Source organism: Canis lupus, chromosome 28 (genome assembly GCF_048164855.1).
Source record: "Canis lupus baileyi chromosome 28, mCanLup2.hap1, whole genome shotgun sequence".
Taxonomy (NCBI): Eukaryota; Metazoa; Chordata; class Mammalia; order Carnivora; family Canidae; genus Canis; species Canis lupus.
In genome coordinates, this window is record NC_132865.1 from 16870885 (window position 1) to 16876884 (window position 6000).

The window sequence follows — 6000 nt, forward strand, 5'->3', positions numbered from 1 at the left end:
AGTTAAATTTCCAATTATATGCCAGTAAGAAATTTTATAATTTAGCATTGCAACCACCAGAATTATTGTTATTCCAAAAAAAAAAAAATTTTACAATGAAAACTAAATATATAAATGAAAATGGTCAAAGTGAAATTTACTTCCATTTTACTATGATTCTTTCATATTAATGTTTTCTAAAAAATTTATTTCATTTTTTAAAGACCGTAGAACCTCCAGAATTTTTTAAACATTTTTTTATTTTTTTTTAAGATTTTAATTATTTATTCATGAAAGACACAGAGCAAGAGAGAGAGAGAGGCAGAGACACAGGCAGAGGGAGAAGCAGGCTCCATGCTGGGAGCCTGACTTGGGACTCGATCCCAGGACTCCAGGATCACGCCCAGGGCTGAAGGCAGGCGCTCAACCGCTGAGCCACCCAGGGATCCCGAACCTCTAGGATTTTTGTTAATTAAAGGTAAGTAATTTGGTGATGAATTTATATTAATTTATAAAAGAGATGTTTTATTCTTTAGCATTTTTTATATTACAGAATTTAAAAAATTAAGGATTTTCACTGCAAAAAATTCTGAGAGTTCTACTCAAGATAGCAAATAAATATACTTTGACACTTGCACTATGCCCCAAGTATATAATAAAGATTGATAAAATATAAAAACAGAAAACCAAAAATTCACCCAGAATCAAAACCAAGAGAGAGATGTCTATAAAACCTGAGTCCCAATAGGAACCAGAACAGAAGCCCATGGCAGCTGGGCTCCTGTACTGAACAGACACAGTGGCAGCTTGTTCGGGCTATCAGCTCAAGCAATAGTTCAGAAGGGAATGGAAAGCCCAGAAACAAAGCTATGCATGTAGAGGAACTCATGTGTTGACCAGACATGCCAGTTTGGTAAGGAATGAATGTCCCAGCTTACACCTATTGTCCTGGTGTTTGGTTTAGAAAGTATCTTATTTGTTTCATGTTTTTCAATGATTCCCAATAGTTGCAGTAAATTCAGTAAAGTATCTCTAGTACTTCTAGAAACCTCCATGGTCTGTACAGCATCGTGTCAGAGCATGTGCAATGAATTTAGTTATATTACCTTTGCCTGTTCCTTTCCAGATTCAATGTAACTAATAATATACTCTATGAAAACATGCAAGGTATTTACTGATAAATATACTCTGTGAGGAGTAGATGAAGGCTCTTTCCAGAGCTCAGGGGTGAGGAGAGGAACATTTGATGCTGGGTGCTTTTGTAAGCCATTTACATACCAGCCAGTTTTGCCTTTTCTCGTGTTTTGGCCTATAAAATATACCATACTGCCAGACCACCAATCGGTGGACCATACCTCAACCTGAAATTTGTGCAAAGTTGCCAGTTGATGTGGTTTTTGGATACTGAGGGAAATCATGGGATGTATTTGTAAGATATAGAGGTAAAGTATCATACTATAGACTATAGATAATTAGTTGGAATGCACCTACTTCAATAATTCTGTCATTCATTGTATGGTAGAAATACATCACCTTTATTTTTTGCAATAAACCCTTTTGACAAAGAAATAAAAATACGAATGCTTATGCTTAATGCAAAGTTAAATTTATGTGTCTCAAAACGTTGATGATGGATGTATAACTTTCACAAAAGATTCATGGATACATGTCATTCACTATAGAGTCTTAAGGTTATCATGACAATATGAAAACCAAAACAAATTTACAACAGAACCATTAGCATCTTATTCCAAGTTGAAAGTTATTTCAAGACCATGTTGAAGACTACAGTTTAACAAAGAAGTCACAAGAAGTGCATTTTCTTTTTTTTTTATTTTTTTTAAGATTTTATTTATTTATTCATGAGCAACACAGAGAGGAGAGAGAGAAAGAGGCGGAGACATAGGCAGAGGGAGAAGCAGGCTCCATGCAGGGAGCCTGACGTGGGACTCGATCCCAGGTCTCCAGAATCAGGCCCTGGGCTGAAGGCAGCGCTAAACCCCTGAGCCACCCGGGCTGCCCCCTTTTTTTTTTTAAATTTTTTTAAGTTTTATTTATTTATTCATGAGCAACACAGAGAGGAGAGAGAGAAAGAGGCAGAGACACAGGCAGAGGGAGAAATGAAGTGCATTTTCATATTCCCCTGTCATGCACGACTTTTCTTTTAGATAAAATAATTGTTCTTTTAAATTAAGTTTACTCATTTTCAAATACAAGCTTTCTTATGCTGAATTGAAAAAGTAAGCAATAGCTGTTAACATGTTGGATCCAATATTAAAATAACTTCACAGTTTATGTTCCTGTTTGTATATGTGTTATTAATTGTTTCAAATAAAATTATAAGTTATTTCCAAAATTGATTGGATTTTTGTCAACCAGTTTATGGAATAATACCACAGGTGTTAGAAGTTCATTATGTTGCAGCTTAAACATGTAAAACTATTATGAATGCTAATGTAAATTTAGTTTAAAAGTGCAAAGGTAAGATGATCTTTTTTTGGTAATACTATAAATTTTGCTAAAGCACATTTATGCAGAAATGTATGGATTTTATACTTAGTTCAAAAACAAATCCATATAAGGAACAAATAAAACCACATTTTGCTCATGTTTAGAACATAACTAGAAATAGTAAATACTAAAAATTTCAATATATGGGAAAGAAATACAGAAGAGATACACAGCCTTGCTTTAAGCAAAATAGAACAATGAGAAATTCCCAGAAAATAAAAGGCCATATATTATTATCATTTTGTGAAAAGGAAGCTCTGGAGCGATGAACTAGAAAGGGGATCATAACTCAACTCCCCTTTCTGAAAGTCCATCCATGTACACATTCTATTTAAAAAATGGACAAGACAAAATCATTGTGTAGATTCCCAATTTTCATTTGCAAATAATAAAATAATTAAAATGCCCCTACTATAAAAACTGAAAGTCAGCCAATAAGTCATGCCTACAATAAAACTAAAAACTATAATTTAACATTCCAAAGTGAGCTTTAAAAAATAAGAAATATATAAACAATAAATACACATAACTAGCTAGAAAACCTCAGAAATAAGATGTTTCTAAAATAAGAAAATAGAAAAATATGTATGACAGCATTTAGGACAGAACTGAAAGTAAAAGAATATATTACCTCAGAGATTAAAAAATAAATGAATGAAATGAAATAAATAAAATGAAATAAAATAGCAAATAAGCACAATAAATGATGCCTTCAGAAAAGTAAAAGATGGGAAGGAGAAAAATGTTAAAAAGCAAAGGAAATGAAGATGTAACAATAAGGATTTGAGAGGGGCACCTGGGTGGCTCAGTTGATTTAGTGTACAGCTCTTGGTTTCAGCTCATGTCGTGATCTCATAGGTTATAGGATCAAGCTCTATGCCAGGGTCTACTCTCAGTAAGGAATCAACTTGAAGATTCTCTCCCTCTGCCCTGCCCCTACTCAAGCTTAAGTGTGCTCTCTCTCTCGCTCTCGCTCTCTGAAATAAATCTAAAAAAAAAAAAGGATTTGAGATATAACGATAAATATGGAAGATAAATTATGAAAATTCAGTGGACATATAATGATCTCCAAAAAGAAAACCTACAGCAACACAATATTTAAAATGCTGAAAATCGGGGTGCCTGAGTGACTCAGTTAACATCTGCCTTCAGCTCAGGTCATGATCCCATGACCCCCTCCCCCCCACATCGGGCTCCCTGCTCCTTGGGGAGCTTGCTTTTCCCTTTCCCTCTGTCTGCTGCTCCCCCTGCTTGTATTTCTCTATCTTTCTCTCTGTCAAATAAATAAGTAAAATCTTTTTTTTTTAAATGCTGAAAATCATAACTCAAAAAACATTCCCAGAAATTAAAGACCTGAAACTACTCACCTGGAAATGGACCTAAAAAGCCCAACATCCACTTGTATTCTTATAAAAGTATTACACTTCAAAGATCTTTTTTGTTTCCCAGCAAAAAGATCATCTCTTAAAAGGAAAGAAAATCAGACTGTTATTAGATTTTTCAAAAGTGATACATTATGCTAGATGTCAATGGAGTAACACAATTTAAATATGGAAGAAAATAAAACAGGATCCACAAATTTTATATTCAAGCCAAACTCATCTTTAAACATGAAAACCTCAGATGACCTGTTATGAAATGCAAGGATTTGTGAGACATCGTTTCCATGAGTCCTTCCAGGGATTACAAAAAGAATGAGTTTCAGACAACCAGAAAGTCTAGAGATCATCATGATGACTGCTGGAACCTTGGGGCCTCATCCTACTATTAACATGGTCAGCACCTGGGAGAGGTTCAAACTTCATCATTAAACTTATGACCTCAAACCAGACCAAACTGAGCAGTCACTTGTTTTGAGCTCTAAACACTTGAGCAGCTGGAAACCAATCCTTGTGGAGTTCCTGTTCAAAGTTACTCACTCAGTACATACTATCCTTCATATTCAGTGGCTTTCATGAGAAAGTTCTGGAAGTTGTGTGATTGATCTCAACTTAATTTTGTTCCCTGGGCCTTTGGCAGAAAGTATTTGTGCTATAAGCATTTACGCCACTGTACTTATGCCTCAAAAAATATAAAATTACTTTCTTTTTCAATACCTTTATTTTTATAGTTGACATGACTCCCTGATTGTAGCCTTTCTCTTTCACTCATTAAAGACCAGTTTCCAAAAAGAGGAAAGGAAAGTGAAGAGAAGGAAGAGACAAATAAAGAAATTGGGGGGTGGGAGGGAGGTGGAGGAAACAGTAAGGAGAGAGATTAAGAGTGAGAGGAGGAGGAGAAAGAGAATATGGGTAGGAGGAAGGACAGCAGGGGAAGAGGGGCAGGTGTGAGGGAAAGGAAGGAGAAGTAAGAGGAAGTAGAGGAGGAAAAGGAGGAGGAGGAGGAGGGGAAGAAGAGCTAATTGCAGGAGGAACTATGAATTCAAAGTGAATAACTTGGACAGTGACAGCAAGGTCAACCCTGAGGGCAACATTGCAGTCAGACACAGCAGTGTAAGTGACAGGGACAACAAGATTGCAGATTAGAGTGACCAGGTTACAAAGCAAAGAGCAACATCAAGGTAATTTTCACATCCACCAGGAGGCTTTGTGAGTCTCCTGAGATTCTATCAAGGGAACAAGAGAGACTTGGAAGGCCTGGAATCTCAATGTTTCAGCCTGTTGGGCCTCAAAAATGATTAATTTTGTGATTATGCCTGTCTCTTTACTGTTCCTTCAAGTTGATTAGGCCTAGAGAACCAGGGAGGGGTTACCTTAGATTGAAAACCACAGCAACAAAAATGTTGTTTATATGATACCATGAAAAAGTTAACCAAAGATATTAATGTGTCAAATAGCTTCATGCGTAGAGTCACCGAATTTAATCCTATTTTTGGCATTGTAAGAAATATCTTTGTGAATTAACATTTAATTGGTAAGGGCGGAATTTACTCTGATAATCTCTTTGTCTGTAGAGCACAGGGATACTTAATATTAACAAATTGCAAGTTTTAGTAATGTTATGAGTCTTGTGAAATGCATTTCCTTCCATACATTCCACACCACGGGCATAATTCACATCTGCTTAAATTTGCCTTTCCATGTACCAAATATGAATTAATACACTGCTTGATAGCAAGAATTTTGTTTTTTTTTTTTTAGAATGTCAAAAGATAGAATCTTTTGCAAGCTCAAGTGAAGTCACAAAAAAAAAAGCATGCAATTAGCCTAAAAATGAAAATAAAATATGCACTCACAATAAGACTCACCTGTATGAATGTTTATTACCAACTGAAAGTGTCATTATAAACATAACTAACGAAGGCATAAAGTAATCACAAATTCTTGACATTTCCTTTTTCCTAGAACTAAAAAACTTACACAATAAGAAACATATTCAGTGAGTATTAGATATTATCTGTTAAATTAACTTGGCAGAAAAAAAAATTGCCAAAATTCAGGAAATATTTGACAACTGAGAGGTATATGCTATAATTTTTAATTTTAAATACATATAAATGTCTCCTTGTAG

At 35.0% G+C, this 6000-nt stretch overlaps 1 long non-coding RNA gene across 1 annotated transcript in view; it reads right to left on the bottom strand.

Annotated features, from left to right (window-relative positions):
• The window catches only part of LOC140619961 (uncharacterized), a 28432-nt gene extending 23082 nt beyond the window's left edge, over positions 1-5350 (bottom strand). Inside the window, exon 1 of the long non-coding RNA XR_012019718.1 lies at positions 3858-5350. This is a non-coding gene — a long non-coding RNA (uncharacterized lncRNA). The remainder of the gene's footprint in view (positions 1-3857) is intronic.
• Positions 5351-6000: the final 650 nt, after the last annotated feature.